The sequence below is a fragment of the Balaenoptera ricei genome, chromosome 11 (assembly GCF_028023285.1).
Source record: "Balaenoptera ricei isolate mBalRic1 chromosome 11, mBalRic1.hap2, whole genome shotgun sequence".
NCBI classification, from domain to species: Eukaryota; Metazoa; Chordata; class Mammalia; order Artiodactyla; family Balaenopteridae; genus Balaenoptera; species Balaenoptera ricei.
Window position 1 is genome coordinate 98,789,598 of NC_082649.1, and position 10,936 is coordinate 98,800,533.

The 10,936-nt window shown below is 50.7% G+C and overlaps 1 protein-coding gene across 2 annotated transcripts in view; it reads right to left on the minus strand.

Annotated features, from left to right (window-relative positions):
* The window catches only part of SSUH2 (ssu-2 homolog), a 240,647-nt gene extending 232,839 nt beyond the window's left edge, over window positions 1-7,808 (minus strand). The window contains exon 1 of one of the 2 annotated variants that reach the window (XM_059940248.1): window positions 7,730-7,808. The gene's annotated coding sequence lies outside the window, so the exon portion shown is untranslated. The remainder of the gene's footprint in view (window positions 1-7,729) is intronic. The other variant, XM_059940249.1, reaches the window with a different exon arrangement.
* Window positions 7,809-10,936: the final 3,128 nt, after the last annotated feature.

The window sequence follows — 10,936 nt, forward strand, 5'->3', positions numbered from 1 at the left end:
CTCCCAACCCAGGCTGCGTGGGCCGCTGATGTCACCACACCAGCCCAGCTCTCTGGGAGACATCTGTGGGTTTTTAAAGGCCTCTTCCTGAGCCTCCTGCATCAGGGCTCGAAACACCTGCAACCCCGACCCTTGCAAGATGACGCAAGACCACCCCTCTCCTCTAGAGGAGTCTAAACCATGAACACCTGGACCTGGGTCACCTGCTGGCGGAAGCAGAGGGCTCGTGAGCTGGCGCCACCCGCACTGCACCCTTGGCAATGACGCCTCACAGCTGGGCCTGGAGTTCTCTAGCCAGGACAGCCTCGCTCTGTAGGGCAAAGCATGTACCCTATGCCCTGCCTGCCCAGCCCAGCAATGCCCACGGGATGTGTCACGATGCCCACAATGAAGACTGGCTGTCGCCTTCACCTGGGAAGTGCTGTGACTGATGTGTCCATGGCCTGGCTTCAATGGCCGCGCTGGGCACAGAGATGGCTCCAAGGCGACCAGAAAGTGCCCTCTGTCTCCCTCTGCTGCGTTCACCCTCATCATTCACTGCCCGCCCTCAACAGAATGCTGGTGACAATCATGAAAGCAGTAGCAATAATTGGACAAACGCTTCTTAAGTACAGTCAGATGCTTCAACGCCCACAAATAGGTTTTTATGGTTGATCGGAGCACTAAATTCCTTAAACTTGAGAGTTATATAAGTTTCATTACTGCATGTCCATGAGAAAGACCGAGATCCTAATACAGCCTTTTAATACCTTTAGACATTAAGCAATGATTTGAAGCCCTTGTAGAACTGTCCCCAGGGTAACGGGATTACCATGGATGTGTATGCCTTGGTGTGTATTTTACTCCAAACATAAATGTGTGTGTGTCTATGTCTGTGTCTGTGTCTGTGTGTATGTATATTTGAACCTAAACATGGTAGATGATAGATAGATAGATAGATAGATAGATAGATAGATAAACTACCTGTGGCTTAACTAAAACAATATACCACTATTAAATGTTGAGTACTTTTTAAGCAACCATATATGCATGCCAAAAACCCTCCTCAGCATTTGAAAGAAACAATCATAGGAAATTATTAAATGGCAAACAGAAGCACAGAAGGTTAAACAGAGCTGAGTACTAAGGGGTCCAGAAGTCTTGAGGCTGCAAAAATGTAGACAACCATGAGGTGTATCTTAGGAACCAGGGAGTGTTGATGAAAGGCAGTGAAAGTCCCTTGCTGCACACTAGTTAGATCACATAGTAATGGGTTAATAAATATCTCTTAAAATACATGGAAAATGAACAAACCAACTGCTAGACCTTTCTAATCTTGCTTAGGCATCAAGACAGGAATGCTGTCTGCAACTACAATGGCATGTGTGGGTGACTCAGGCCAAACAATGTAACCATCACCACCTAGTATTCAGGTGTCAGGAGAAACAAGCATCATTGATTCTAGGCTCCAGGCCAGTATGAAGCTAATACTGGTTCCCACTTCCTGCTAGTATCAGAGGGGCTTCGGGTAGGGAAAGAGAGGCATCAAATGCGTTCCAGACATTTTACATTCATTCTGCATCACTGCTATTGATGTCAAGAAGGGGGCGCTTAGAGCTCTTCTTCTTGAACCGGTCCACGTCAGTCCGTGGATATGATCCGTCATCACACTCTTCAGGTCTTACACATGGTGAAATACCCATGAAACATTTGTTGAATGAACATAACTGTCTAAGAGCTAACTCTATCCATTTATTGCTGTCTGAGAATCTTGTCTGTTCTTGGAAATAAAGGCTATTTGATCTCATAGTTCGGTCTCTGAGTCCTGAGGGTACCTCAGGGCTGTGGGAATCATGTTAGGGCAGTATAGGGCTTTAGAAGAGAAACTAGAAATCACAGCACCTGGCTGCAGCTGAATATGACGCTGAGAGAAATTCCTAGAGGTAGGGCTCAGCCGATACCTGCAAGTATTTAAAGGGCTGTCATGAGGAGCTGGGTCTCAGGACACTCATCCTACGAGCAGGCATGCTGAGAGCTGATCCAGGATGGGGGACCATTTCAACTTATCAGAGAGAAGATCTGTCTAGGGACAGATCCTTCCACTGGGTTGGGCCCCTCCAAAGAATATTAAAGCAGAAGCTTGCCGATAAAACAAAGTGGGCAGTAGTAGAACCCAACAGTTTGTGACTTCAGAATCAATGTAAACTGGGTTCAAAATTCAAAGGTGGATGCTGCAGCACTACAGTCCCTTTTTGGAGCATCTCCAGAGGACAGTGGAAAGAAATCCTCCTGGTGGGGAAAATTCTGAACAGTGCACCTGGTTGTGCATTTTGCCTGAAGGAAGAAATGGCCACAGATAAGAGTCTATACCCCTGTTGTATAGCACAGGGAACTCTGCTTCACTTCGCTATACAGTAGAAACTAACACAACACTGTAAAACAACTATACCCCAATTTAAAAAAAAAAAAAGAGTCTATACCAATTTATAGGCTATGGAAAATGGTTTTGCTGGATGGTCAGGAACTTTGGAAGGAACATCACTGGAACACTGGTGACAAGGAGGTCTGGGAAAGAGGTATATTGATAGATTTCTCTGAATGGGCAAAGAATATGAAAACATTTGTATCTCATGTTAATGCTCATCAAAGGGTGACTTCAGCAGAGGAGGATTTCAATCATCCTTTAAAGTCGAGGTGTGACCCATCCCGTGGGGACCAGTCCGGCTCCTTCTGCAGCCACTTCTGCCATTGCCTAGTGGGTCACAGTGGAAGGGACGGAGGTCATGCATGGGCTCAGCAACATGGGTTTCCACTCACCAAGGCTGGCCTGGCTACTGCTGAGTGCCCAGTCAGCCAGGAGCAGAGACCAACACGGAGTCCCAATATGGTGACCAACCAGTTACCTGGTGGCAGGCTGATTACACTGAACGGCTTCCATCATGGAAGAGGTAGTGCTTTGTTCTTCTGAAACAGACACTCTGAATATACCTGTGCCTTCCCTACACACCATACTTCTACCATCTCCAGACTCTAGCAAAAAGAGCAGAGGCTGCATCCTCTAAGATGAAAGAAATCATCAGACCAGTCTGGATGAGAGACAGAGGTTTCTGGCAAGTAGTTCTCATGTTTAAGCCACCAGGAAGTTCACCAGAGGCTCCTGCAACAGTTCAGGAAGTGCTTACCGTGTGCCCAGCCCTGAGAGGTAAACCAGGTAATTCCTGCCCTTGAGGAACTCACTCCTGGTATTAAGTGGGAGACAAATTCATAAGCAAGTACTTAAAATTCAGAGGCGCAAAGGCGGCAGCAGAGCAGCAGACAAGACGCCCTGGAGTATCGAGGATCAGGTGTTACGTGGGATACACACACTGGCGTGGTAGTGGCAGAAAGTGCACCGCCCACTAGGCACTGGTAACACATCAACTGTCGCATGAGTACTGGGTGAGCTTCCCGGTTACTTAAACATCAGACCTCCTTGTGGGGGACCCTTGCCCCTCAGCTGGTCTGGGCTGTTGATCGTTTTGTATCAGAGGAGGCCGCTTCTGACAAGCACTGGCCCCTGACTGCCTCCCCCTGTGACTACACCTCAGACCCCCGGAGGCCGTTGCTGCTTTTTCTCCCATCAAAACGGCGGCTACCCCAAAAGGCAGCCACCCAACCAGGTGTTTGTCCCTGGCTTCCCAATTAATCTGCTGGGGCTGGTCCCAGGCTCTTGTTTCTCAGTCAGTCAACAGGAATCACCAAGGGGCTTGTCAATATTACAAATTCCCAGGCTCTGTCCCCAGGAATCCTGATTAAGTAGGTCTGAGGTGGAAGCCTGGACTGTGTCTCTTTTTATAAGATCTCTTGATGATTCCAACTCAGGTGGTCTACACTTTAAAAACCGCTGACTTAAGCAACAGCACAATTCAGCATCTTAACTTCTTTCTTACGAGTGTCATTTCAACATACAATCAGGAGCAGATTAATGAGGTTACCCACCATCTACCTGTCTAAGATATTTTTCCTTTTTATGGGAGGCAGTTTCTTGGCCTCAAGATGAAGACATAATATTGGGTTAAGTTCTTTAGTGAGATCATTCTCTTATCAACCCACAGGTTTTCATTTTCCTCCCTCAAGGGCACAAATCTTGGGACTTCCCTGGTGGTGCAGTGGTTAAGAACCCGCCTGCTAATGCAGGGGACACGGGTTTGAGCCCTGGTCTGGGAGGATCCCACATGCCGCGGAGCAACTAAGTCCGTGCGCCACAACTACTGAAGCCTGCGCTCTAGAGCCTGCGAGCCACAACTACTGAAGCCCGTGTGCCTAGAGCCCGTGCTCCACAACAAGAGAAGCCACGGCAATGTGAAGCCCGCGCACTGCAACAAAGACCCAACACAGCCAAAAAAATTAATTAATTACTTTTTTTAAAAAGGCACAGATCTTACAGGGGTAACAGCAAGCACCACAGTGAGAACAGGTCAAGCTTTTTAGAATCACCAAGCGTTTTCAGATGTTCTCTCATTTGGTGGCAGCCCCAACCTGAGCCATCCTAGGACATTCCAATACAGAAGCCCTATCTATTTCAAGTCTCCTCTCCTCTTCTGAGCCCAGAGAGCCCCCATAACCACCTGGTGAGGTGATGTCATCAAGAATTCACCCAGAAATTCAAATTATTCAGGATTTAGCCATTCTACACGTAGGTAAGTAGAAAGGCTCAAGTCCAGTCAAAGCAAATTGTTTTCATGATGGTGGTGGTGGTTATACAGCACTTTAAATTTTTTTATTGTGCACGTAACATAAAATTTACCATCTGAACCATTTTTAAGTGTACAGTTCAGAGGTATGAAGTACATTCACATTGTACAACCATGACCACCATCCAGCCACAGAATCTTTTCTTCATCCCCAGCTGGAACTTTGTTCCCATTAAGCAGTAACTCCCCAATCCCTGTTCCCCACAGGACCTGGTAATCACCATTCAGCTTTCCATCTCTATGAATTTGACTACTCTAGGTGTCTCATATAAGTGGAATCGTACAGTATTTGTCATTTTGTGACTGGCTTATGTTGCTTATCACGTAGGGCCTTTTTTATTAAAATGTATTTATTTATTTTTGGCTGCATTGGGTCTTCATTGCTGTGCACGCGCTTTCTCTAGTTGCGGTGAGTGGGGGCTACTCTTCATTGTGGTACGCGGGCTTCTCACTGCGGTGGCTTCTCTCACTGTGGAGCACGGGCTCAGGTGCGTGGGCTTCAGTAGTTGCAGCATGTGGGCTCATTAGTTGTGGCGCACAGGCTTAGTTGCTCCGCGGCATGTGGGAGCTTCCCAGACCAGGGCTCAAACCCATGTCCCCTGCACTGGCAGGCGGATTCTTAACCACTGCGCCACCAGGGAAGCCCCTCATATAGGGTCTTTAAGGTTCACGTATATTGTAGCATGTATTAGAATTTCCTTCCTTTTTAAGGCTGAACAGTATTCCTTTGTATGTTTACACCACAATAATGTTCCTCTGTATGTTTATATCACCCATCCATGGACACCTGGGCTGCTTCTGCCTTTCGGCTTTTGGCTACAGCAAATCATGCTGTTAGGAACATGGGTGGACAAATATCTCTTCAAGACCCCACTTTCAATTCTTTTGGGTATATACCAAGCAGTGGAATTGCTGGATTGTACGGTAATACTATGCTTAATGCTTTAGGGAACTGCCATGTGATTTTCCACAGCAACTGTAACATTCCTACCAACAGTGCACAAGGGTTCCAATTTCTCCACATCCTCACCAACACTTGCTTTCTGTTTATACAGTACTTTACAGTTTACAAATTATTATTAGCTCCACTTGACAGATATTTTTAAAAGGCTCAGAGATGTGACGTGACCCGCCCAGGATCACACAGTAAGAAGCCAGGCCGGAGCCTCCTAACTCTTAGTGCTACATTGTCCCCCTGCCACACAGCTACATGTGAGCACTGGTTCCAAATCCAGTCTCACTCTTTCCAGATGTGGGTCTTGCCCCACCATCTATAGAGCTCTCACCACTCACTTACTTGTCCATCCAGTGAATACTCACTGAGCATCTACTAGAAGCCAGGCCCTGCCCCAGGCTTTCTCATCAGCCCATGTAAATAAACCTGGATCCACCCAGAACCCCTAAGGGAGCCAAGACTGCCCAACAAAGGAATTCTACCCCACAGGGCCTGGCAACTGCGATAACATTGTTCCTGGCTTATCGGCAGGCTGAGTGGATGGAGACCAGTGGTGCCCATGGCAGGAATCGAGGATGGAGAGGAAGAGAATGGTCTTGACACAAATAAGAAACTTGCCCAAGTGGGAGGTTCCTGGAACACTGCACCCAAGCACCCTCCTCTCCCTGGGAGCCAGGGAAATTGGCACATCCCTTCAGGGTCAAATCATGAGCTCCTAACTGCAGTGACAGAAAAGGGACTGAGATCTTTTGAAGCCTCCCAAATGCCAAGGATGAAGGGAGATGCTTTCATAGGTGTCTTCCCACCTAAACCCTTACAGAAACATGTAAGGTAGATATTGTTCTCTTTATAGGTGAAGAAGCAGGGGCTCAGAGAGGGTGAGTGACTTACCCAAGGTCACACAGCTCATGTATGGCAGAGGCAGGATTTGAACAAGATCTGTTGGCACCAAGGCCCTAATGTAGACTACCAACAATTCCATGCATTACTACCTGTCATTGTTAGAATCTGGGGGAAGAGAGAATGATGTGGTTTTCACTGACCTGGCTAGAAAATGGCTTCATCCTTGTAAGCCTGGCTACCCAATCAACCAAACAAGTAAACCACAGAGCAAAGTTTTCACGGAAGAAAGTGAAACTCTGATGCTGTCAATTCCGTGGCCTTCAGAAGGTCACTCTTCCACCTTCCCTTTTCTCACTGAGTGATGATAATCTGAACCTCCGTCTCCTTGACAACAGAAGAGCCATACTTCAACAAGTGTCCCTCCCTGGTCTTTCTGAAAGTTCCCGAGGATCACCCACATTGCACTAATCCACGCTGTGTGTGCTGCCACGTGGCACCTTGGCCGGATGCCCTTGGGTTCTCCCTTCCACCTCCTCCGGGTCTGTGCTCCCCATCCCTTACCATCTTGACTTAAGTGAGGTCCCTCCTTTAAGTCTCTAGAACTGGGCTGTCTCACTTTACAAAATTCAGCTGCCGAAACTATGGAACACAAAGGAAAACTTAACCCGGAAGTCGGACGCATCACAGCTGCTGGGTTCCATCAACCTTGACTCTCCAGGGAACCCCAAACTCACCAACTCTTGTAACAGACCCTGGCATGCCACTGTCTTACAAGGGCCTGGCGACGTCCCCCGGTAGATGGTGGGGGTGGGCACTGGGCAGCACCCCCAGGTCCCTCAGGACTTACTCCCCAGCCCGGGGGCATCCCCGCTCAAGGCCCAGAGGGGGCCCTTCTGGAATGGCCCCGGGCAGAAGGGAGCTGCCCGGCCCCAGGGCATGCCCCACCCTCCGGAGGGGCCCACGTCCAAGGACCGGTCCATGCAAGGCCGGCTTGCCCGAATTCGGGGCAACTCTGAAGGGCCCCCCGACCGCGGCCCGAGGGAATCAGCTGAGGCCTTCGCTGCGACTGCCCTGCAGCTCCAAGCCCCTCCCCACGGGCCTGCCACCTCTGCTCCCTCCCAGGGCTGACGGGATCCCCAGAGCGCCGCCATCCGTCCGCACACCACCACCCCCTGCCCCCCTCCCGCACCCGGCTCTAAATCTGGGGGCCTGGACTCACCTTGTGTCCGTCAGCACTCACTCCTGGGTGACCTCATGTCGCTTCCTGACCACCACCGACTTCCAACTTTGCACCCGCCTCTGAGCTCCGGGCCCCTCTCCAGCTGGGACATGTCCGATCAATGTAACAGACTCTCCAACTGAACTCCTGACCTCTGTCCCCCCCGCCCCCACCCGCGCCCACAACTCCCCTCTGCTCCCCACGCAGCACGTCACGTCTACTGTCTGGGTCACGTCACAGCGTGGCCACTTGCTCCCAGTGCGCACACGGAGCCCCACCCCCTCTTCCCGGGGTCACTGCGGGAGCTCCCTCCTGGTCCTCCTGCTGCCCTCCTCGCCTCCCCGCACCTCTCCGAGCCTCTGCCAGACACAGTGCTCAGACTGATCCTTCTATAACTGCAAGTCACGTGACGGCCCTCCTCTGTTCAACACGCCCCTGGCTGCCATCTCACAGGTCCTGAAAGCCGAGCCCTTGCCGTGGCCTGCGAGGGGCACCCTACACCCCTCCATCGCCCCTGCCCTGGTCCCCACTATTCAGTCTCCTCATTGCTCCAAAGCCACACCAAGCACAGTCCCACCTCAGGGCCTTTGCACTGGCTGTGCCCTCTGGCTGGAATTCCAGATCCCACAACTCGCTCCCTCACCTCTTTTAGGCCTTGGCTCAAATGTCACTTTCCCAATGAGGCCATCCCTGGCCTGCTACTTAAAACTGGACACCCCTTGGGGCTTCCCTGGTGGCACAGCAGTTAAGAATCCGCCTGCCAACGCAGTGGTTGAGAATCTGCCTGCTAATGCAGGGGACATGGGTTCGCGCCCTGGTCTGGGAAGATCCCACATGCCGCAGAGCGACTAGGCCCATGAGCCACAACTACTGAGCCTGCGCGTCTGGAGCCTGTGCTCCGCAACAAGAGAGGCCGCGATAGTGAGAGGCCCGCGCATCGCGATGAAGAGTGGCCCCCGCTTGCCACAACTAGAGAAAGCCCTCGCACAGAAACGAAGACCCAACACAGCCAAAAATAAATTAATTAATTAATTAAAAAAAAAAAAAAAAAAAAAAAGAATCCGCCTGCCAAGGCAGGGGACACGGGTTCGAGCCCTGGTCTGGGAAGATCCCACATGCTGTGGAGCAACTAAGCCCGTGCGCCACAACTACTGAGCCTGCAAGCCACAACTACTGAAGCCCGCGAGCCTAGAGCCTGTGCTCCACAATAAGAGAAGCCACCGCAATGAGAAGCTCACGCATCACAATGAAGAGTAGCCCCCGCTCACCACAACTTGAGAAAGCCCATGCGCAGCAATGAAGGCCTGATGCAGCCAAAAATAAATAAATAAATAAATAAATTTATTAAAAAAAAACTGGACACCCTGACACCACCCTCACCAACTCTGCAGCTCCCCAGTCCTACTTCCTGCTTTTGTGTTTCTTCACAGCACCTATTACTATCCAACACTTTAACTATCTTACTGTTTTGTTTAATATCTGTCTCACCACCCTATAATCAGGATATAGGATCCATGAGGACAGATTTTTGTCTGTTTTGCTCCCTGCTGCATGCTTAGCACCCTGAACAGAGCCTGGCGAATACCAGATGCTCCACGAATTAATGAATGAATAAAGGAATGAATGAATGAATACACAGTCAATATTATTATGCAGTGACTTCATCATCCCATTGTTCTGGACTCTGAGAAGATTTCTCAGATGAGTTTGTTTCATCTATGGAGCAAGAAAAGAAAAGGAAAGGAAAGGAAAGGAAAGACTACTAGTAATTTTTAAATATCAGTTTGTATGACTTTCTAGACTATCACACTTTGAAAAACAGAGGACCCTGGTCTCACAATGCCTCGTTACAAGGACAGCAGGAGGAAATCCACTGTGACCCTGAGGCTTCAATGCTCAACTAAGGATGTTTCCCCAGAAGCTGGGAATAAGGAAAGCTCTGTCCCCACGGGGTTGGAACACAGACGGGTGACAGCTCGAGATCCACCCCACGGCTACGACTCCAAAGGACATTTCTCACGGAGCTCTTTAGCAGATACGCCACCTGGGTGCTTCATATTCCACCAGCCAGAACCAGCTTCTGTGGCCTGGTTGCCATATGCTCTCTGGACTAGAAGCTGGGGGAGGTTTTCACCCCTGGCTCCTGGCACTCAAGGAGGACAGAGTGGGGTGTTCCCAGCAGAAGTCCCAGAATCTAATCTCACGGCACAAGGCGGCTGCTGCCAGCAGTTCCCTCCCTTCCTCCTTCCTTCCTACCTAGCCAATCCATCTGTCTCCACGACCAATTTGGAATTTTCAAAGGCCAATCTATTTGGCCACTTACATTTTCAAACACAAATTCAATGTGCCCTGTGAGGCGCCGCCAGCTTCCCAGGCCTCAGGACAGCTCCTGCCCCAGCCCGTGTGACCACAGAAGGGGCTTCCACCATCAAGGCTCCAGCTCCCGCCTGCACCTCCCTGCACGGCCCCAGCCAGGGCTGGGTAACAGCTGGCGGGGCGGGGGTCATCATTGTTGGGGGTGAACACGTGTTGGCATCTCAGAAATCCTCTGGTCCTACCTCCCCACCGTACACGTGGGAAAACTGAGACCAAGAGAAGGGAAGGGACTTGCCCAGGGTCACGTGGCAGGGAGAAGCAAGCCAGCGACCAGGATTTCTTCCATGACAGATACGCCTCGCAATTCGCCCTGCGGTCCCCCAGACGTGAAGTGGCTTCTGCGGGCCACGCGGGGAGCTGGGAGCAGGGTGAGGCGCAGGAATCAGGTAGGTACCTTTCACTCATCATCAGTAACAAGCTCCGACCCTTGCAGACACCTTGGCAGGTGCTGGAGCCATTAAGTAACAGCAGACACATCCAGGTGCCTCCCGCAAAGCCGAAAGTGGCAGAAATGATTTCTCCTCCACCCACGATGTTGGGCTCCCATCTTACGTCAGCTGGAGACACAGTCCTGAGGAAGGACAGACGTGCGGCCACGACTCTAACTGCCTTCCTCCCCAGGCCAGCCCCTCCCTCCTCGGCCTCTTCTGGCCCCATTGCTCCACCATCCCCCCCACCCCACGCCCACCCCCCGGCCACACACACTGCAAACCTCTAGTTTTCCTCATCTCCTGCCTCTCTTCGCCCCCGACGCCTCCTGCCCATCTCTCCTGCCCCATCTCGGCCACGCCTTCCTCATCCTGGCCCCCACCACCCCTCCTCCCTGGGGCC